The sequence below is a fragment of the Amblyomma americanum genome, chromosome 10, assembly GCF_052857255.1.
Source record: "Amblyomma americanum isolate KBUSLIRL-KWMA chromosome 10, ASM5285725v1, whole genome shotgun sequence".
Lineage (NCBI taxonomy): Eukaryota > Metazoa > Arthropoda > Arachnida > Ixodida > Ixodidae > Amblyomma > Amblyomma americanum.
Window position 1 is genome coordinate 132,598,628 of NC_135506.1, and position 22,533 is coordinate 132,621,160.

Sequence of the window (22,533 nt, forward strand, 5' to 3'; positions counted from 1 at the left end):
GGCTTCAACCGCTGTCTGTCAGCCCGAGCCGCCGTTAAAGCATTCGAGAAGCTCGCCCGCTCGACTCCCGGGAGAACACCACTCGCCCAGCCACGGACCAGCGAGGCAACGTGCGCCAGTGTGCGGTTCGGCCCCGTCGTGCTCCTCAGGTCGTCGCACTGCCGAAGTGCCCGGTGAACAAATTGTCTCCTGTTTATTTGTCTCTCTCTGGGTTAGGGTACTTTAGGTGCAAAGATTCGGTTGAATTCTAATCTCTCTCTAATGATACTTTGGACGAGTTGATTGTATTTTTAAATCACATCGTATCTGCTCGTACGAGTGATTGTAAAACTCTCTGTATCGTCTCTTTGCTGTTGTCACGTATCTCTTCGGAGAACACTCGGACTGAAAGAATGGACTAGGCGACGGGTGTACCCACACAAACGCACATTTAATACACGCTACGTGGTACACACACTAGTACACAAAACAAACAAAACTAACACAAAACACAACGACTATAAATACACGCGACCCGGGCACACTGCTACTAGCGTCTTCTACTAGTGTTCTACTATTAGCGATCGGCGTTCCTGCTCACGGTTGGTTCGGTGTGGCTGCGGCATTGTGTGGATCAGGTAGCCGGCGTCGAGGCTGCGTTCGGCGTGCTTGGGCTGGCGTCGCTGGCGGTGTTCGACGTGCTCGGGCTGGCGTCGCTGGCTGCGTCGTAGAAGCTCCCGGTCCAAGCGCCCGTGGAGGTGATGCCGGTGTTGTTGGCGTCGGGGCACCACCCGGATGGGTGGCAACAGCGCTGGAGACATCCCTGGCCGTAGCAGGTGGTAGCGTCCTCTATTGACTCCCCGGAACGGGCTCAGGCACGGCAGGAGGTCCACGATGCGATGTCATAGAACGCGAGCTCACCGGAGCAGTAGCCGGCGTCGCTCTCTTCCAGCCGATGTGTCCCTGACCTGCCGGAGCCTCCGCTTCTCTGTTGTTCCCCCCAGTGCCTCGCTCTCACTCGCCCTTTTATAGCCTTGGTGTTAGTCCACGTAAGCTTTGTCGTTGTCTTCTCTTCTCCACCAATCATCTCTCTCCACGTCACCGTATGCTTCTCCACCAATCATCTCTCTCCACCTCAACGAATGCTTCCTCTTCCTCTTCTTTATTCTTCGGTTAATTCGCGTCGTCTTCTTCACACCTTTTTCCTTTAATATTTAATTTAGGCTCCTTAATATATGTGACAAGGGCCCCCTCTCTCAAGTGTTTTTCCATGAAAAACTACTCACGTCATCTTGATCTTAAAGCATCCAGCCACCCGACTAACTTCTGTGGCGATTCTGGACCCATAACAGACTACCCCGCAGATGTCCATCACACACCACACGCACACCACTAACACAGCACACCAAATTGCATTTCCAGAACAATAACACAGCACTGACGCTATCCGCACAGAGTCCTTAATACGCATGTTGGTGTCCGCAACACACTTCATTGTATAATCACATAACACCAACAGCAGCCGTTGTCCGTAGAGTCCTTAATACGCATGTTGGTGTCCGCAACACACTTCCTTGTGTAATCACATGACACCAACAACAGCAACAAGATAAATCCCAGAGATTAACACAGCAACAACATGATATATCCCAGAGACACCAAGAGCTGACCAGTTAGCTCTATCTCTATACAAGTCTGATTTGTGACATACGACATCAATTTGGCTTGGCCCATCCCAAAACGTTTCGCCCTTGATTTGGAGTAGAGCTGTAATCCTCTGTCTGCATTCAAATTGGGCTTATTCAGTAGCTCGTCCCCTGCTGCGTCCCCTGTTCCTCCCACTGAACGTGGACACCTCGGCAGCATCACCTGTCTCCTTGGCCACTGCCGAACAAGTTGCCCTGGGGGTGTACCGCCGTACGGGACCTCTTTCTTCATATTTCTTCAACATATTTACATGGAAAACCCTCTTAATGCCATCTATAAATAACTCATAATCGAATCGTTTTTCTTCCGCGTCACGAGGTACGGGCCCTTCCATTGCATCATTAGCTTATCATGATCCATGGGTAGCAACACAAGAACCCTGTCGCCCGGATTCAGATTTCTGTTAATGGCTTTCATTTCATAACATCCCTTGTGGCGTTCACGCGCCTTTTCCAGGCTTTGATGTACAAGCCTGCATGTTTCCTTCCACCTATCCCGCAACTCAAACACGTATGTGTATGTGCTCTGAGATCTGATGCAATCTCTTTATTAGCCCACAGCTCCTTGAGTATTGCAAGTGGACTTCTAACGGTTCTCCCATATAACATTTCGAAAGGCGAGAAACCAAGACGCGTTTGTGGTACTTCGCGGTAAGCAAACAGAAGAGCTGGGAGATATCTATCCCAATCAGTAGGTCTCTCCTGGCACATTTTCTTGATCATATTTTTGAGGGTGCCATTGAACCGCTCTACAAGCCCATTACACCTGGGATGGTAAGGCGTCGTCAGTAACTGCCTCACTGACAAAAGGCGGTTAACCTCCCTCATTAGTTCCGATGGGAAGTTCGAGCCCCGGTCACTCAAAACTTCCCTCGGGAACCCATAACGCGAAAACATTTCCACGAGACCCTCCGCCACTTGGATACTGTCAATAGTTCTCAGTGGAATAGCGTCCGGATAACGAGTGACCACGTCAACTAGAGCAAGCACATATCTGTTGCCTTTGGCGGATACTGGAGAGATTGGCCCCACAATGTCAATAGGCACTCGCGGAAATGGTAGGTCGATGGCTGGCATCTTTCTCAGAGGTACGGGACCAACTATTCCCTTCGGAACTGTGCGCTGGCACACGTTACATGAGCGAACAAAGCGCTTAACGTCACTCTGAACACCCGGCCAAAAGAACTCCTCGGTGATCCTAGACAGCGTTTTTCGAACACCCTGGTGTCCGGCCATAACGGCGTCATGACCTAATCGCAACACGGTCTCTCGCATATCTCTCGGTAACACTAGGTGTTGGACCCGCCTTCATGTACTAAATATGCATTCCCTGTGCAAAAGACCATTTACCAATTGATACTCGAATGACGTCCGACTCTTCTTTCTGTTCACCTTTTCCCCGACTCTTTGGAAGCAGGTCTTCAGGCTCGGGTCTTCTTTTTGCCTAATTGCAATTTCGCCCGGTGTTACGCTCAGGCACATCGTAACAGGGGTGGAGAGCGGACGCTGCGTTGCTCGGGCAATCGTTTGAGCTCTTGTATCCACTGCCGACGAGAAACTGGCTGCACCCGTCTGAGCTGTCGCAGGCCTTTCCTCCTTTGGATATTCGTCACCGTCGAGCATCCTCCACTCGGGATCGGGGTCTTCGACACCTCTTGCACCCATAATGTTCCCCAAGATGAGATCGTAGATGGGTTGATCTACGCATTTTGCCACTACCTGCCCAGTATAATATGGCGTGGACACTAGGATCCTGGCTTCAGGAAGGTATCTCACTGTGCTATCTACAAGAGTGACGACCGACGCTTCCCCTGTAAGATCCTCGTCCTTCACCAGGCTTCTACGAACCAAGACTGTGTTAGCTCCGCTGTCTCTAAACACCAATATATGACGGTCCCCTATTTGCCCAACCACCACTGGCATTGCTGCTTTCGACATGGGTGTTCCAGTCACTCCCTCATTTTCCAGCGGCGTTTGCTCTCCTTTCAGCTGTGGAACTTCGGGCGGCGTAACAAGTTCTACCCTAGAGTCGACAACGCATGCAGCTCGGTCCTGCGTTCTGTATCGGCACTCATCCAGAGTATGACCCCTCCTCTTACAACCTTGACACACAACCTGCGTTTTTTGGGCAGCACTACTAGTCCGACAGTCAGCTGCACGGTGTCCCACCTTTCTGCAGAAAAAAACACCTTACTGGCGCCTTAGACGCACCGCCATAAGCTCTTGGTTTTGCCGCATCTGTCTCTACGACCTTTTGGGATTCCTCCTTTGCCTTACTCAAATTTCTTAGCCCTTGAGCCTCGAGGAATTGGTCTGCAGTGTCGGAGAACTCTTCTAATGAACACAACTTTCTTTCCTTCAGGAATAGCGCCAGCTTTGAGCTGCAACACGTTGAAAATTGCTCAGTGAACTGCTTGTCACACACCCCTTCAAAACTCTTTTCTGTGTTTGACATATCAAGCCACCTATCAAAAGAGTTGGATAGCCTGCAGGAAAACTGCTTAGCGGTTTCCGAATCCTGAGGTTTCGCGGTGCGAAATCTCTCAAGAAAACCCTCTGCCGTAAACTTGAATCTTTGGAGAAGTGCCTTTTTGACTTTCTCATATTGCATGGAATCAGCAGCAGGTATGCTTCCAAAAAAACATTCAGCGCCTCTCCGACTAAACACATGCTCAGTGCCGTGGCCCATTCACAGCGCTCCAGCCTTGCCCCAAAGCAGCCGCTCGAATCGTTGCAGATATGCATCCAAATCAGCTCTCTTGTCATCAAAAGGAGCCATCAGCTTTCTTGGACAAACTCTGGCTGGTCTTGGAGATTCTGTACCCGCTAAGGAACGCTGATCATCGTCCGTGATATCCTCATATCCTCCCGCGGCATGCTCCTGTTTCCACAAAATAAACTCCTTCTCCCGTTCTATCCTTATTTTCTCCTGTTCTTTTGCCTCGCGAACTCTTGTAGCTTCTCGCTCTTCTGCCTCGCGCGCGTCTGCGCGTGCTTGCGCCCTTTCCTCTCTCTGCCTATCTGCCTCCTCTCTCTGCCTCTTTGCCTCCTCTTTCTTCCTCTTTTCCTCCACGTCATAGAGACGCATCGCCTCTTGCTTGCTTAACCCTAGCTTGAGTGCCAGTTTTAACGTTTTTGCCAAATCCATACTTTCTGCCGTCGAGAGATCGGAAAGATCCGAGACAAAGCAAAAAAGAAAAAAGGAAATGAATCCTGGCACCGGGTCACCACTTATCTTTGTCACGGATCTCTCCGGAGAACACTCGGACTGAAAGAATGGACAAGGCGACGGGTGTAGCCACACAAACGCACATTTAATACACGCTACGTGGCACACACACTAGAACACAAAACAAATAAAACTAACACAAAACACAAAGACTATAAATACACGCGACCCTGGCACACTGCTACTAGCGTCTACTACTAGTGTTCTACTATTAGCGGTCGGCGTTCGTGCTGACGGTTGGTTCGGTGTGGCTGCGGCGTTGTGTGGATCCCGTAGCCGTCGTCGAGGCTGCCTTCGGCGTGCTTGGGCTGGCGTCGCTGGCTGCGTCGTACAAGCTCCCGTTCCTAGCGCCCGTGGAGGTGATGCCGGTGTTGTTGGCGTCGGGGCACCACCCGGATGGGTGGCAACAGCGATGGAGACACCCCTGGCCGTAGGAGATGGTAGCGTCCTCTGTTAACACCCCGGAACGGGCTCAGGCACGGCAGGATGTCCACGATGCGATGTCGTAGAACGCGAGCTCACCGGAGCAGTAGCCGGCGTCGCTCTCTTCCAGCCGATGTGTCCCTGACCTGCCGGAGCCTCCGCTTCTCTGTTGTTCCCCAGTGCCTCGTTTTCACTCGCCCTTTTATAGCCTCGGTGTTAGTCCACGTAAGCCTTGTCGTTGTCTTCTCTTCTCCACCAATCATCTCTCTCCACGTCACCGTATGCTTCTCCACCAATCATCTCTCTCCACCTCAACGAATGTTTTTGCTTCCTCTTCTTTATTCTTCGGTTTATTCGCGTCGTCTTCTTGACACCTTTTTCTTTTAAAATTTAGTTTAGGCTCCTTAATATATGTGACAGCTGTATAAGTTTAGTTTTGTTTTGTGAAGCTTTGCCTCCGACCCTATCTCTGGCTTGCGACCGGCGAATGCTGGGCACCAAACGACCAGCCACCTTGTCACTTGGTAGCTGGTCTCCGGCTGAGCTTGCCACGCTGAGTCTAGGGCATCTCCTTTGTGACCTAAAGCGCTACCCCCACACGCTCTACGGGTGTCTGGGAACGCACGCAAAAGCGCGCGAAGTGGTGGCAACCGGTGATCGATATACAGCGGTTAGCAGTAAGAAAGGATTAGCGGTCTTCGTTCGCTTGTCTCGCGACACGTTGCCGTTTGGGACAGTAATTGCAACTTCTTCGCAAACAAACTGATTTATTCAATACAGGATCGACATAAAAAGGGAGGTGAGCAAAATGCAGTATCAAAAGGGCGGTTAAAAAGGCTGTTTAGAAAAAGGCTGTTAAAAACGGCCGAGCTTCAGACTCGGCGCGCTGCTGCTTAATGTTTCCAGCCGGTTTTTAACCACTTCGATAATTTGGTGGAGCTTTAGTAAACTAGCTTTCGCCCAATTTTAACCAATAGCAGTGCAGTGGCACCGTGTGTGCAAGTGGGCAGAGCCCAGGGCTCCCCGGTCCGAGCCCAGTAGACCCCGCACCTCCTGGAACGTGCAGGGCGCGTGATTCCGCGTGCGCAGCTCGCTGCATGTGCATTCCATCGAGTGCCACGCATCGGATTTGCCGTCCCCCCGCTGACCGCAAAGGAATCTCTTCAGCGGGACAAGGTCGTCGGCCCTCTGCAGGTCAGCAGGGGATGACTCGGCGCCTGAGGCGAAACGATTAGTGCCGTAGCTGGCATCGAGGCACCCTAACAGCGGGCGTCACGCCTCGATGTACATTCCACTATTTCCCACGGGCATGACCGCTCCCGTGGGAACAGGTGGGCGGGGGGGACGACCCATCGGCGCCGTGGGCTTCAAACTTCACACTTCCCCACCAAGAATGTTGGAGGGGCGCTTGTTTTACACACAACATACCGAAGACCACAATAGCACAAAGGATCCGGCCTTCAACAAAATATAGAACGCTGAAAAGCACAAGGAACAAGGCCCCCACTGGGCGCTGTACCAGCACAAAAAACAAAAAAAACAAAAGAGGGGCACTTTACATCCTACATACAATAGCAAAATTAGTACTCAAAAAAGTTGCCTTCAATCATGCGGATATCTCAGTTACAGGACGACAAGCAGAAAAAAAAAACCTCTCGTAAACGCATTAGAAAAATCATACAGGCAACAACATGGAACTAAATACTGGATGAAGAAAATATACAATAACTGCAGTTCTCATGAAGTGGCATATACACCGCAACACGATCCCGACGAGGGCAAGACACACATAATGGCACGGTGCTCTTCGTCACCTACGGATTAAATGTCCCAACGGGAACAGTTCACACAGGACTGAATTTGCACACTGGCATGAGCGAATTCTTCGCGTTCCGCCACTTTCACCCACTGTCCCAATATGGACTCGAGCCACAAGTGCATTTTTACACTTATCGCTACCCGGCAGAGGCAGAATGAGCTACGGCTAGGATCATTAGGCATTTGTCTCTATCCACCAGGATCGAGCACGTTGCCCGGCTGTATCAAATTGGACAATACGTGTAGCAGAGTCCACCATTCTGGCAGTCGTTCTGGATTCTGGTTATGTCTTTCGTCTCCTACCTCGGTGGAGTCACCGAGCGTCAGCGCATATGGGGCACGAGCCACCGCAAAAGGCTCTAATGCTCGTATCTAGAGAGCCCTTTTGATTGTGGCGTGGTCAGCTTAATCAGTTCATCATCAGCGACCTCGCGGTTTGCGACCCGCCTGTCGCCCAGACTCGTAATGAGATCGCAGCATGGGTCGCGGTTCGCTCTATCAGCGGCAGTGTAATTTCCCTTCTCTCAAGGCATGGGGCTCATTCGCCGCCACCACTCGAATTGCACTCATCTACAGCGACGTTTATCGCGGCCATGCACGAATCTGAGTTCTCCGGCTCAGAACAGCCTGGCCTACCAAGCTGTGCTGCTGGCACCTCCGACGACGTTGCGAATGCTGCGCATGCTGTTTGAACGCACATGCCACTTTCGAAACGTTCTGCCTGTCATACTGGCGCTTCAGTTAGCAACAAAAGGTAGTACGGGTCAACTGGGCCGTCCGAGCAGTTCATGTCGTTGCGCTCATAAGTGCCATTCGCATCGCCAATAACACGCTCGGCTGCTTCGCAACACTCGACCTGCACAGTCTGATCACAGTTCGAATTTTCAACAGGCATGTCCATGGAACTCACCTCCACCTTGGGAATCAAGGACTGCCGGTCTGTATCAACGTTCTTGGTTGACTCAGCAACTCGCGGCATCTCGACGCGAACGACAGCTGCATTGTTTGCAGGAACCTGGGATTCCTGCGGTCGGTTTTCAAAGTAGCCGACTGAATTCCGGCGCTGTTATCCTCCTTATTCCTCACCTCGATCAGTGTTTCATCAGCGTCATTCACGCTAATAGAGTAAGGCTTTGCTTGTGCCGGCTCCGGCGATACATGCGCCGCTTTCCGTGAGCGTTGCTCCTCTGGAATCCTTTTCCTTTCCTGCCTTAGCTTCCCTTCCGCTATCGCTAATACGCTTGAGCTCTCGAATAACAGCGTCGCCTTTCTCCTTTTCTCTGGCTCGCTCGGCCTCTGACATTTCTGCGCGCTGAGCGCCATACTCAGCCGAATCCACTTTGCCATCTGAATGTCGCCATTGTGCCTTAGTTTATTCTACCCTGCCGGCTCAAGCACTCCCAAGGCAAGTAAAGTGAGAATGAGGGAACTCACTCCGTTGTCGGGTTGTCGAACATGTTACTCACTTCGTGGCAGCAGCAGTTCATGCCCTGAGGCTCAGAAGTGCGGCAGGAACCGATCGCTCGCAGCAGGCTCACCACGTCCTCCAAGCCTACGGAGTCGCCAGCCGCAGGTGCCGCTGAAGTCGCAGCGCTCGCCCCGTCGATCCGCTTCTCTCGCTCCTTGGCACTCCTTGGCCTCTCTCCAAGGCCTCTTGACTCCAAGGCCTCTCACAAGAATATGGCCTCACTTGGACCTTGCTCCCCGGGGCTTCTCACCAAGATTTTGCCCCTTCAATCTTCTGGACGGTACTGCCTCCAACCGCTCTGTAGAAAGCCGCTCAGACGAATCCTGGTCACGGCACCAGTTAACTTTCTTGCACTTCTTCTGATGGGATGGCCGGTTTGGGCTGGTCGATTGCTCGTCGCCAGCGGCGGATGGTGATGGCACGCTGGCCGGTGATCGATACACGGTGGTTAGCGGTACGAAGGGATTAGCGGTCCTCGTCGGCTCGTCTGGCGACACGTTACCGGTTGGGGCAGCAATTCCAACTTCTTGGCAAACAAACTGATTTATTCAGGACGGGATCGACATAAAAAGCCAGGTGAGCAAAAGGCAGTTTAAAAAGGGCAGTTAAAAAGGCTGTTTAAAAAAAGAGTGTTAAAAACGACCGAGCTTGAGATGCGGCGCGCTCCTGCTTAGTCATTGTTTCCAGCGGGTTTTTAACCCTTTCGATAATTGGGCGGAGTTTTAGTAAACTAGCTCTCCCCAATTCTAACCAATATCAGTGCAGTGTCCCCGTTTTTTCAAGTGGGCGGATCCCAGGGCTCCCCGGTCCGAGCCCAATGGACCCCGCACCTCCTGGAACGTGCAGGGCGCGTGCTCAGCTCGCTGCATGTGCATTTTATCGAGTGCCACGCATCGGATTTGCCGTCCCCCCGCTGACTGCAAAGGAATGTCTTCAGCGGGACAACGTCGTCGGCCCACTGCGGTCAGCAGGGGATGGCTCGTCCTCGGCGCCACAGCCGAAACGATTAGTGCCGTAGCTGGCATCGAGGCACCATAAGCGCGGGCGTCACGCCTCGACGTACATTCCTCTATTTCCCACGGGCATGGCCGCTCCCAGGAACAGGTGAGGGGGGGGGGTTGACATCGGCGCCGTGGGATTCTCACTTAACACTCAGGTTAAACAGATAAGGTCTGTCACACTGGGACTGTGTGCATCCCGGCCACTCGTTGTTCCTTGTCTTTTCGCGCTGCTTGCTCAAGCCATGCAACTTGACCAAATTTCCCAAACCAGAGTTTTAGTTCGAAAGTTGTTGCCGCGGAGTTAAGTTCTAATGACACCGCCGCTAACTGCAAAATGCCGTCTGGCGTAATGACAGTTGCCTTATTATTTTCTCATCTTTCATCGACTTCGATCCGTCTGTAGCCGCTGTTCCGATACATCCAAGTGAAGTACTTGACGCTGTACAGTCGATCATGTTCGTCGTTAGACCATGTCAGGGAGGATTCCGCTCTCAAAATACCTGCCAGAACGTCTCCATGGCTTAGACGTTGGATAGCTGAGCAGAAGGTCAAGGTGTGAGGTGCCTACCCTAGCCGCCGCCTTTCTAAAGAGGATAAATGCTAAATTGCGCGTTTCTGTGCGTTGTGACCGCACGTTCAGGAACCACAGGTGGTCAAAATTATTTCGTAGCCCTCCACAGTGGCGTTCCTAAGAGCCCTTGTGGAGTTTAGAGACGTAAAGGCCCACAAACAATCCTTCATTTTCTCTATTCGATCAGTAATTTACACATAGCCTTATGTAAGCCACGTTTAGTTTTTACGAGAACCAATGTTGACACCATTAGCGTCTGAAGGCATACACGGCATCTTTCTGCAGCATATCTTGGGCGGTTCTCAATGGCTGCGCGGTTTCGCGTCGACCCTAGGTACACTTGGGCTGACAGGCAAGCTCTCTTAGTCTGTTAATATCGGGCGCATGGAAATTAGCGTCTGTAGGACGAAAGAAATGAGTACAAAAATGATCGCTACGTTGTAACAAAAAATGACTGCTAAGCCTGTCTTGATTATCCTTCTGGAGAAAGAGTTTTATGCGCAAACTCTGGAGCTCTGATTGTTAGGAATGGTCACGACGTTTCCCGGATGGGGAATCGAATTTATGGCCACAGTGCACTTGTCGAAAAAAGAAAATGAAAATTTGTTTTTAGGGAAAGGAAATGGCGCAGTATCTGTCTCACATATCGGCGGACACCTGAACCCCGCCGTAAGGGAAGGGATAAAGGAGGGACTAAGAGGAGAAAGGAAGAAATAGGTGTTGTTTGGGAGGGCTCCGGAATAACTGTCGTCACTTTCCAAGCTTAGAGTGAATATTCCAAGCAGGCATGCGTCACTATTGGCGTTACTTGCTCATTCCGTCAACAGACTCTGGGGCTCTGATAATTAGGAGTGTTAAAGACGACTCCCGGATGGCGAATGCACTTATGGCCACAGTGCACTTTTCGAAAGTGTCTGTCGTCGCTTTCTAAGTTGAGACTGAATATGCTAAGCAGGCATGCGCCACTCTTTTTATTCAGCCACGCTTCGAACTAAACAGTACAGCCGCTTTTTTACATTTATTTTGATTTTTGATGCAAAGAGTACAGCAAACAAAAATTAGCACTATATGAAATGACGCTAACAGCCATCTTTTAGGAAGCCATGGGGATGTGAGCAACAGACAAATGTTCTTATTTATTCATGATACTACGGAAGGCAGGAGAGTCGTTTTTTAAAACGCCACAGTGCTACACACCAACATCAGTGTTTGTGGCATGGTATCATTCGCAATGAAACAGATTTCAAGTTCCGGGCAAATAACTATGTAAAAACATGCGCTGCGCGCATTCAGAATGACGGGCAGCTATTACGAGGTTGCGGGGCTCTAATGTGCAAGAACAATGCTCGCAAGGTCCCGAAGTTTTAATAGACTGGTCGTATGATGTGTCTGCTGGCGAGTCTACTGATATCTCCACTGGGTCGAAGGCAACCTTGGCGGGAGGTTTTTTATGTGAGCCATGCGAGTGGCGCTCTCAGCTAGCGGCTTCTGAGCCTTGGCTACTGCTTTCACATTATTGCACCGGTCGCTGCAGAAATGAGCTCGGAGTCTTTATTTTGGCTGCGGCGCGAAGTAAGCAGAGAGCTCTAGGTCAGACGCATTGGCCCGAGTGTTCAGAGCCTGTGCTTATCTCTGCCGCCGATCGCGCAAGGAGCCATTAATAGAGAAAACTAAGGCTAAACTGACTGCGCTGCCTCCAAGGCCGTTTACGTCTGCGCGTGCGTCAAGTTGCCACCCGGGCATACCACTCAATAAACGCCCATGCGAGCGGGATAATCTAATAAAATTAAGGAGGGCACTCACGGCTGCTTAAAGAAAGCACGAATGTCTTATCGTGCGTTTCTATGTTGTGGATTGGAATCCCATTCGCAAGCTAGCCACCAACTTGACTAGCAGCTGCGTGCTATGTGCGACAAGAAATTGTATGACATCCCCGGATCGCTGAACGACGAACGGTTGCATCACGACTGTGAAGCCAAAGTAGGCGAAATGCATAGCTTTAGAGGTACACATGTCGCCGGCTGGAATACATGTTACGAGCTAGCCTGCACCATGACTAAGAGACGCATGTTTGCGATGGGAAATTCTATCACACCCCATCTAACGCTGTACGATGGACGGTCGCATCACGATACTGATACGTACATAGGTTTTCGAGAAAAGGAAATTGCGTAGTAAACGCCTTGCACCTCGGTTTACACCTCAGCCACGCCTTAAAGGGGTCCCGAAACACATTTTCAATGCATTGTTTTGCCTGTTGGTTGCATAGAATGAGTTATATTGATGCTACAAGCATCGGTCGTACTGCTTATGCCGCGGTTTTTTACATTTTAATTCGCTCGCAAAAACAAATTCGTGGCGCTGACGGTGTCACCATACAGTTGCGGTTTTTAGCAGCGCATATGACATCACTTAGTGGGAGCTTGATGATTGGACAAAGAGTAAATATACTGCAACTTGTGTTAATAACTTGAGATACGTCTTGTCAAGTTTTCGTGCTTTACATTACATTAACAACACCAACGTTTTTGCCCTTGATAACAGCACTGTAAAGCAAGTAAAACAAATTTACACCACCAGAGGCTCTGGCTACTTTTTGCATCGAAGGACTTTGCGCCTCTATGTAAACATCCTCTATGTATACAGCACTCAACTCTTATGGCTACTCTCGATGTATCTGAGAGCGACTTTGCGGAATCGATCCGATCGAGCCATTGTACTCTCTAAGCGTTCGTTTCGGTCTCAAGGAAGGATGCGTTGGTTTCACATTTAGCAGCAGTGCGCATCGTCAGCTTGTGGAGGATCAACGGGCAGCAGCGCCAGATGGCGCCACGTTCCCGTCAACAGCGCGCGCTCCTTGCTCCCCGTGACCAACCAGCGCGCTAGGAGAGACGGGTGTTTGTTGGCGGTAAGCAGTAGCGGTACGCGCTATGCTAAATGTGTCTGATATCTTGCGCAAGCTGTCATACCGTCACAGTATCTCGCGCTCGAGTTCGGATCCATAAGTAATGGAACGTCACTGATCAGTGTTCCCTTCTGCGCCGTCGACGTGACGATGAAGCATCGCTGGGTCAGCTGGACGTTCACATGGTTGTTGTAACCATGCAAACAGCGCTGCCAGCCTTGGCATGAACGAGTTACAGAGGACAGGCAACCATGGAGTGCAAACTTCCGCCACGTGCTCAGATGGGCTGTTTAGATTGGTCGCACAAAGTGCCGTCATTGGGAGACTGTAATGGGAATGGGAAATGCGCGACAATCGAGTTGAGGGTAGCATTTTGTTTGTTTGTATTTTGAAATTTCTTTATTGAATGACTCCCGTTCCTATGCATCTACTCTCGTAATTATTTTTGAGTCAGCATCTGTGTGACATAAAGAATCTATCTGATGTGTAACCGGCATCAGTTCAAGCGGTGTTTCGCAGCCCCTTTAAGAGAAGGGGTAAAGAGCCTGAGAAGTCGTACAATTGAAGGGGCGTATGTACTTGGTTCGAATGCTTTTCACAAGAGAGCGTCCATCTTGACTAGCACATATAAGCTATAGGGAGCGGGAAATTGTATGACACCACACTTCATGGTGTGCGGGACAGTTAAGTCACAACGTTGATACGAATGTCGGGAAAACTATCGCCACATAGAGGTCCGCCAGTTATGCCGTATGAGAAAAAGCCGCTATCATTTTTTAACTATGTCTCCGCCTCAGTGATGATCGCAAATGGAATTCCGAGTAATGGGGCTAGTAAGGCTTTTGCCTTAAAATTTTGAGAAACAAAATCTCTCGTAAACACAGGCGGAATCACCATGTTCAAGCGAGCCAAGAGCGATGAGCAAACAATTTGCGATGCTACCCTTTCAGCAGCCTTGACGCGTTCGAAAGAGGCCATGATCTTTGGCCGCGGTGGGACCAGTGCTTCCCAGGCAACTACGGTCATAATCATGAGCCTGATTATGCTCACTTCAGGACAAAAGCCTCTCTCATATCTCGCCAATTAACCCTGTCCTGTACTAGCTAGGGCTACTCTATGCCGGCGAACGTCTTAATCTCACTCGTCCACATAACTTTCTGCTGCCCCCTCGTACGCTTTCTTTTCCTAGAAAATACAGTTTTTTACGTCATGGTTTACCGCATATAATGCCTTATCATTACATGCCTGCCCATTCCCATTTCTTCCTCTTGATTTTCACTACGATGTCTTTAACCCGCGTTTGTTCCTTGACCCAGTCTGCCACCTTCATGTCTTTTAATGGTACACCTATCAGTTTTCTTTGCATCTCTCACTGCGATGTCTTTGACATAAAGGGAAGCTGAAACGGTTTCCAAATCGCATGAACCGCTGTGGTTGGGAAGAAAGGACCTTGAAAATCATGTGTGTAATTTTTTCCCGATTCTATCCGCAAACAGAGCTGCAATCACTTCTTAAAACCCGGCGCCGGCACGCCTTCGTCGCTTCCGGAAGCGCCGGGTGGGGGGCGGTAAAAAGGAGAACTGTCGGAAGTGACGCCATTCACGGAGTCGGCCGGCCGTCCGGCTGCGCTGGCTTCGCTGCGGCCCGCGCTTTGGCGAAACACAGATCAGCGTAATCTTTTGCCAGTGCCGTTTATTTCTCTCGTTCAGGCGTTCCGTGTAATGCTTTAAGCCTGTATATATAGCAGTTTGGCATGGTACTTCTTTCGAACAGCGCTCAGCACACAGCTTGCTAGAATCCGTCGGTGGTTCTCCCCCAGCCCCTTCCACGTTAACCAGACAATCTGGTGGTACGCAGCATGCCGAAACTGCCTGCACAAAATGTGTGCGTCAATATTTCTTTTTTTTCGTTATATTACTTTCTTACCTGTTTGTAAACTGTTTGCCTTTTCCAGCTGATTCACATCCACGCTGAGCTAAGGCCACTTCCAGCACTGTCTTGCAGGCACACAGTCTTGAACTTTTTGAGCTCCTTACGCACTGCGTGCCTTTTTGCTTTTTCCTGATTGCTTGCAGCTCATGGCTGCACAAGCAATTGCCCTTAGTCTTTCATCAGCACGCAGCGCATTCCTCTGCACCTAACTGAACAAAAACCGATCATATCAACCTAGTATACTTGAGCAATGAAAACATTTGCATTCATGAGCGCTTGGTCATCATGGGTGACGATCGACAATGGCGCCAGAATTCTGAGTCAAAACGGCAAAGTTGACGAGCCGCGGTACGCATATATCTGCCATAAGTAACTCTGCTGGTTACCTCGATACGCAACCACAGCAACTATGTGACAAACCCATAATGCGCAGGTCCACACGGGGCGGAGAGGCAAAGAGACACCGTATGGCTCAGTTTAAACAAACAGATATATTCAATAATTATACATGATTATGATTATACATCAGAGGCTGGGGTGTCCGAGCTTACGTGCCGACGACTTCATGGGGACGATGGAGGGGCACCGGAGTAGAGCTCGAACGGTTGCTGGCAGAAGCTGCACGCCGTCGGGCTTCGGCGCTGAAGGCCCCCTTGGCGAACGATGTTGTCCTGAGCGTTTTTTCTTCCGTACTGCTTGTCGATTTTTATATCCTCTTATCCCCACATTCTCTAGGGTGAGGACGCCCACGCCGGAGTGGGAGGGGCCTAGGGCTTTCACTTGGGCGCACAAACACACCACCGCACTTATGGTCTCGCCCCCGTCACGTGTTGAGTCCGAGGGAAAGAAGGTTGTCGTCGAGGTAGCGTCGGCTGTGGTAGACGGTGTCTGGCCCGCTGACGGTTCCCGCGTGTCTCCGACCTCCGTTCTCCATCAAATGACACTCGCCACTCAAGGCCGGAACGCGAGGTCACTAAAAGGCCGGGAAAGTGATCCCTTGTCCTGGCATGTGCTCGGGAGGGTTGGTGATGATGCCCGCCGTCTTGTCACGGGGCCAGGCCCGCCGAAACGAGGCCCTTTGTCCCCGGCACGGTCACGGCAATTGGGGAAGATAACGCCCGTCTCCCCGCGGCGGCAGCGGCGGCGTTCGACACGTGCCGACACTATGAAAACGGGGTCCGGTTGAGCTTAAACCCCTTCGTTTTTGTCGTTCACTCTCAACGAGTATGGCTCGGTAATTGATGATGCCCGCCGTCTTGTCACGGGCCCAGGCCCGTCGAAACGAGGCCCTTCGTAGCACACACAAGGAACGTCACTCTCGCTCAACCTCCAGAAGAATGTTCTCCGAACATTTGAGTCCATGCAGCTCCCCTTCGCTTTCTGAATTGCCTCGCACAGTGCGTCCGACAAAACACTTTTCGCTGCACTCAACACCACTGCACAACACCATATGCCTCAGCTGTCGTAACTGGCGTCTCCAGGGGCAGCACTGATCTTCTTTTACAGATAAACATGAAACTCAGCACCCAAGCCTCTCCTTTCTAGTCCAAACTGGACGAAATAAATTTACCACAGTTACAAAGGAGCTCCCACTTCTTGCACGATCACGGCACAGACAAAAATATAGATAACGAAAGGAAGTAGGGCAGGTTCTGCATGCGCTCCGCATGCTCTCCTGTGAAGGTGTTACTTAATGACAGAAAGGTTTAACTACCAACTCCGATATCTTAACACATATGCACATAGCAATGTTATGAGCTGCGGCATTACACAATTCTAACCAGTTCACAACTCCGCTCTGTTTACGTCATTAGTCCGACTTAGCTTTCCGATTTCGCAGCGGATATCGGCCTTCATGAGTCATACCAAGTAAGTCTGTGACCCTTTGTCTGCTTGGAGACTCGCGAGGGCTCGTGGCAGGAGCCTCTCCTGGCGTTATCTGCGCGGCAACCTCGCGCGCTTCTTCTTCTTCTAGCAATGCATGAAGTAAATCCGGTGGCATTCCGGCCGTCACCTCTGGCGCCTGCCGAACAAATGCAGGAGAGGGCGTTTCTTGCGAACTATCTGCGCGCTCCGCTTCACTTCTGTCCCCATCAAAATCCGCGCTTTCCTTTTCCTCATTTCGTGAATACTGAACCGGTGCCGACTTGAGGCGAGTTGCGTGTATCCTTATAAAGCGCCGGTTCACGTCTCGGACTCTGAAGTTTACCGGAGAAAGCTTCTCGACAACCTCGCACGGCCCTCTCCACTTCGTCTGCAACTTACGAGCTAGCCCAATCTACCTTTGGCAGTTTTCAATGTACACGCTGTCCCCCACATCAAACGGCGCGTCTCTAGCACTGTGATCGTTCACCTCCTTCCTGCGCTTCGCCGCTTTCTTTAAGGCCTCCTTTGCGATGTCCCTCGCCACTTGCAAGCGCGATTCTAGCTCAAGCTTATAGTCGTCCAGTGAAGTGTATTGGACACGACGGGGGCCCTCTGGCACTTCACTAGGCTGGTCCGGGTCTCGGCCGTAGATAAGAAAGAATGGCGATTCGCCCGTGCTCTCGTGCGCTGCGGAATTGTAGGCAAACATTGCATACGGGAGCCACAAGTCCCAGTCCCGCTGGTCGCGCGAAACAAAATGCGACAGGAACCCGGCCACGGTTTGGTTCAGTCGCTCCACCGCGCCGTTGCATGCCGGATGGTACGGTGTTGTCTGCTTCTTAGCGATCTTAAGCATCTCGCGAACTCTCCTCATTAGCTGCGACACGAAGTTCGTTCCCCGATCTGTCAAGAGTTGCCTCGGGGGTCCATGTCGGAGCACGATCTGTTCGACAAATGCTCTTGCAACCGTGTCTGCCTTCTGTTCAGGGAGTGCTACCGCTTCCGCGTATTTTGAAAGGTGATCGACAAATACTAAAATGTACCTGTTTCCGGAAGTGGTCGTGGGCAATGGGCCCATTATGTCCATACCTGTCCGCTCGAAGGGAGCCGAAACCTCAGGGAACGGCTGAATTGGAGCTGGTCTTCGTCCCTTGGGAATTTATTCTTTCGAGACAGGAATGGCACTTCGCACAGTAGTCTCTAACATCCTGTCGCATGCCACTCCAAAAGTACAAACGCTCCACATGCCTGCGTGTCTTCGCTACGCCAAAATGACCGGCGCATGGCGCATCGTGAAACGCGCGAAGAACCCTTTCTGTCCACGACCGAGGTGTGACGACTCTCTCCCAAGCGGTTTTCTCTGGTCTCCCTTTCCTGGTTGGCCTCGTGCGCCGACACAGGGCGCCGTCTTTGCCAATGAAATAACCTAGCTGTTCGGGGTGACACGGTGCGCCCTCTAAGCTTTCGATTATTCGCTTCAGGTCAGGATCTTTGCACTGCTCTGTGCGTAACTCGGCGGGGTCGACTACGGTGACAAACTCATCTATAGCTGCCACGGCAGCTGTGCGGCTGAGTGCATCAGCATTCAGATGTGTCTTTCCTGACTTGTGCTCCACTTCAAAGCAGTATTCCTGCAGGTGTAGATTCCATCTAGCGAGTCGCGAGCTAGGGTCCCTGACACTCATCACCCATTTCAGAGGATGGCAGTCTGTGACTAGCTTGAATTTGCGGCCGTAAAGGTGGCGTCTGAAGTGCTTTACTGCCCAGACAACGGCGAGGCACTCCCTTTCCGTAGCTCCGTACTTTTGCTCTGTGGGGCTCAGCTGTCGGCTAGCAAAAGCAACGGGATGTTCTTTGCCCTCGATAACCTGAGATAGCACGGCACCAACTGCGAACTTTGACGCATCTGTGGCCATAACGAAGGGCAAATTAAAATCCGGGTGGCGCAACAGCGGTGCACTCATTAGCTTCCTTTTCAGGGCCCCAAAAGCATCCTCCGCGTTTTCGTCCCAGCGAAAGGCGACATCTGTGGCTGTTAAAGTGGTGAGCGGCTTAGCGAGCTTGGCGAACTCCTCTATGTGCCTTCGGTAGTAACCGATCAGGCCGAGAAACTGCCGGACCTGGCGGACGCTAGTCGGGGATGGAAAATCCAAGACACACCCTAGTTTCTCAGGGTCCGGTCGCACGCCGTCAGCTGAAACAACGTGCCCGAGGTATTTCACCTCGTTTTTGAGGAATTGGCACTTAGAGGGCTTCAGCTTGAGACCCGCTCCTCTTAGTCGCACCAAAACCTGCTTAATATCGCGCAAATGGTTCTCAAAACTGTCACTGTATATGATTATGTCATCCATATACACGAAGCACAGCCTCCCCAGAAGACCTGCCAGGATAACATCAGCGGTTCTCTGCCAGACAGCAGGGCTGTTGGCCAGACCCATCGGCATTCTTTTCCATTCATAGTGCCCTGAGGGCGTGTTGAATGCCGTTTTCTCGGCATCTGCCGGATCCATTGCTATCTGCCAGAATCCCGCCGCCATGTCCACTACCGTGAAGTACCTGACAGAGCCCAGCTGAGAAAGCGTCTCCTGTATATTGGGGATGGGGTATGGATCGATGCGAGTTACGGCATTTAGTTTGCGGTAGTCCACTACCAATCGATACGAGCCATCTGGCTTTTCCACCAATAGTGCTGGTGCTCCCCAGGGTGACTTTGAGTGTTCGACAATGCCGCGATCAATCAGGTCCTGCACCTGCCGCTCCATCTCCTCACGTTGGGAGTAAGGAATCCTGTACGCACGCTGGTAAACGGGCGCTGAAGCGCCGGTTTCTATCCTGTGGTTTATAAGCCACAGCAGACCAAATCCAGGTTGGACGCGGTGAATACCTCCGAGTAGTCGTTCAGCAAACCAGCCAGAGCCTCCCTCTCCCTGGATTTTACGTGAGAAAGATCGAACGACGCCTTTGGAGCAGCCGAAGGGCTAGCATGCTCTACAGTTACAAGCACCGTATCGGTGGGCTCACGTTTCTCTATGGCAGAGGTGAAGAAAGCCAACGTTTTGTTCTTGGGAAGGCTCAGTGGCTGCTGGCTACAGTTAACCATCCGTAGGGGCACTCTGTGGGCGTCATTAACTGTCACGAGGCACGCGGCTGCCTTCAGGCCATTGCTGAGAGAGTCGACCGGCTCAAGCACTCCCACGGCGCCGCTCTCTACATCTGAAGGCACACACGCGTACAAAATGTGCTCCGACCAAGGAAGGACGACCGCCTCATTGACCAGCCTGACGGCAACCCGCGAATATACCTTCTCCAATGATCTCACTGTTTGACGGGTGTCAATATCGGTAATGGGAATCTCAGCCCCTCTCCTGTTCAAAAACGGAACTGTTGAGCAGCCCGCATTAACCTCTTCCTCAGAGAATGAGACTACTACCTTCCCTTTTCTCAAAAATTCCTGCCCTAATATACCTGAAACTCCGTTTGGCAGAGACACCGTGTCCGGGCATACGTAGCAGGGGTGCTCCAATGCAATTCCGCCGAGAGAGAAGTGTAACCGGTAGAGTCCACTTATGCCAAGAGGATCCCCCGTTATGCCTACAAATTTGGTTGCCATACCACCAGACGCTTCCAACACCTCGCGGTCCCCATTTATTCGAAGCGTGTTAAAACTGCTCTCTTTAAGCAATGTCACCTTTGACCCCGTATCTATCAACAATTCCATGCAACAACCATTTAACTTGCAACGCATAACAGGGCATGCCTCGTCGGCCACACAAACCACCACCACCTCATCATGCACTGCTCCCTCCCCACGCTCCTCCGGATGGGGAGGACCATCTAGTTTTTTGTCTCGGTATCTGGAGCCCCGCTGTAGGCTTGCTTAGGGCGTGTCTCGCCTGCTTCTCTTTGTGGCTCCCCACGGCGCACGTTTTGGCAGAACCTGGCGATGTGTCCGCGACCCTGGCAAGCGAAGCATACGATTTCTTCAAAATCTCGCATACCGCGCCTGTAGCTTTGTGGCGGTCTCCGGTTTCCAGCGAATGGGCGCTGTTGAGCGCGCGCTTCAACCTGGCGTTCCACCTGCTGAGATAGCAGCTGTTCTAAGTGATCTAACCGCTATGTCAAGATAGCAACCTCAGGGTTGAGCACCGCTCTCTCTATGACGCGTACTCTCGCTGCGGCTGTCGTTAACGCCTCATTTCGTTCCTCATCCAATGCGGCCGCCACGGCTCGGTCGAAATTGCTCGGCTTGCGCGAGAGCACGAACCGGCGCACGGGGTCTTGCAGACCTGCCACGAACAAAGCGGTCATTTCCTCTTTAAGTAGATCCTCCGCGTATTTCTTCTTAAGCTGGTCTCCTTCCTCCTCCCTGCTTAACGTATCGCGTGCTAGGCGCTGAAGCCGCGACGCAAACGTTCGCACGTCCTCCCCTACCATCTGTCCGGCGTCACGGAACCTCTGTACCCGCACGTGACGTGGTTCAGTGTCGAAATGCTCAAACGCGAGCTTCTTAAATTCCGCAAATGATTTTGTGGATTTTACTTTTTCGTCTCGCTATGCAAAATCATGAGCAGCTCCTGCCATCTTACACCTCGCCATTCCCAGCATTTGTGGCATGGGACCATTCCCCCATTTTCCCAATCTCTTCTTGCATGGAAAAGAAATCGCAGATTGGAATCCCTGTCTTATCTCCCGTAAACGTCGGAATGACACTTCCTAATGCCAGCATGCTTGCTCCGATTCACGGCTGTGGAGTGGGAGCTCCCTCAGGTACAGAAATTTTTTTTTCGCTCAAGCCCTAAGGTGCCTCAAGCCTTTCAAATGGGGGTAAAAGTCCCACAATCAGTCCCGTGACTCCCTTTTGATTACAATTTTAAGTCATGAATGTCGCAGCATTCAGAGGACATTTGCTTTTGAGACCCCACTTCTGACACCAGTGTGACGACCCCCCACAATGCGCAGGTCCACACGGGACGGAGAGGCAAAGAGACACCGTATGGCTCAGTTTAAACAAACAGATATATTCAATAATTATACATGATTATGCTTAAACATCAGAGGCTGGGGTGTCCGAGCTTACGTGCCGACGACTTCATGGGGACGATGGAGGGGCTCCGGAATAGAGCTCGAACGGTTGCTGGCAGAAGCTGCACGCCGTCGGGCTTCGGCCCTGAAGGCCCCCTTGGCGAACGATGTCGTCCTGAGCGTTTTTTTCTTCCGTACTGCTTGTCGATTTTTATATCCTCTTTTGCCCACATTCCCTAGGGTGAGGACGCCCATGCCGGAGTGGGAGGGGCCTAGGGCTTTCACTTTGGCGCACAAACACACCACCACACTTATGGTCTCGCCCCCGTCACGTATTGAGTCCGAGGGAAAGAAGGTTGTCGTCGAGGTAGCGTCGGCTGTGGTAGACGGTCTCTGGACCGCTGACGGTTCCCGCGGGTCACCGACCTCCGTTCTCCATCAAATGACACTTGCCACTCAAGGCCGGAACGTGAGGTCACTAAAAGGCCGGGAAAGTGGTCCCTTGTCCTGGGATGTGCTCGGGAGGGTTGGTGATGATGCCCGCCGTCTTGTCACGGGGCCAGGCCCGCCGAAACGAGGCCCTTTGTCCCCGGCACGGTCACGGCAATTGGGG

At 51.6% G+C, this 22,533-nt stretch overlaps 1 protein-coding gene across 1 annotated transcript in view; it reads left to right on the forward strand.

The window, feature by feature from the left end:
* The window catches only part of LOC144108723 (uncharacterized), a 161,151-nt gene that overhangs the window by 85,769 nt on the left and 52,849 nt on the right, over nucleotides 1–22,533 (forward strand). The window lies entirely within an intron of this gene.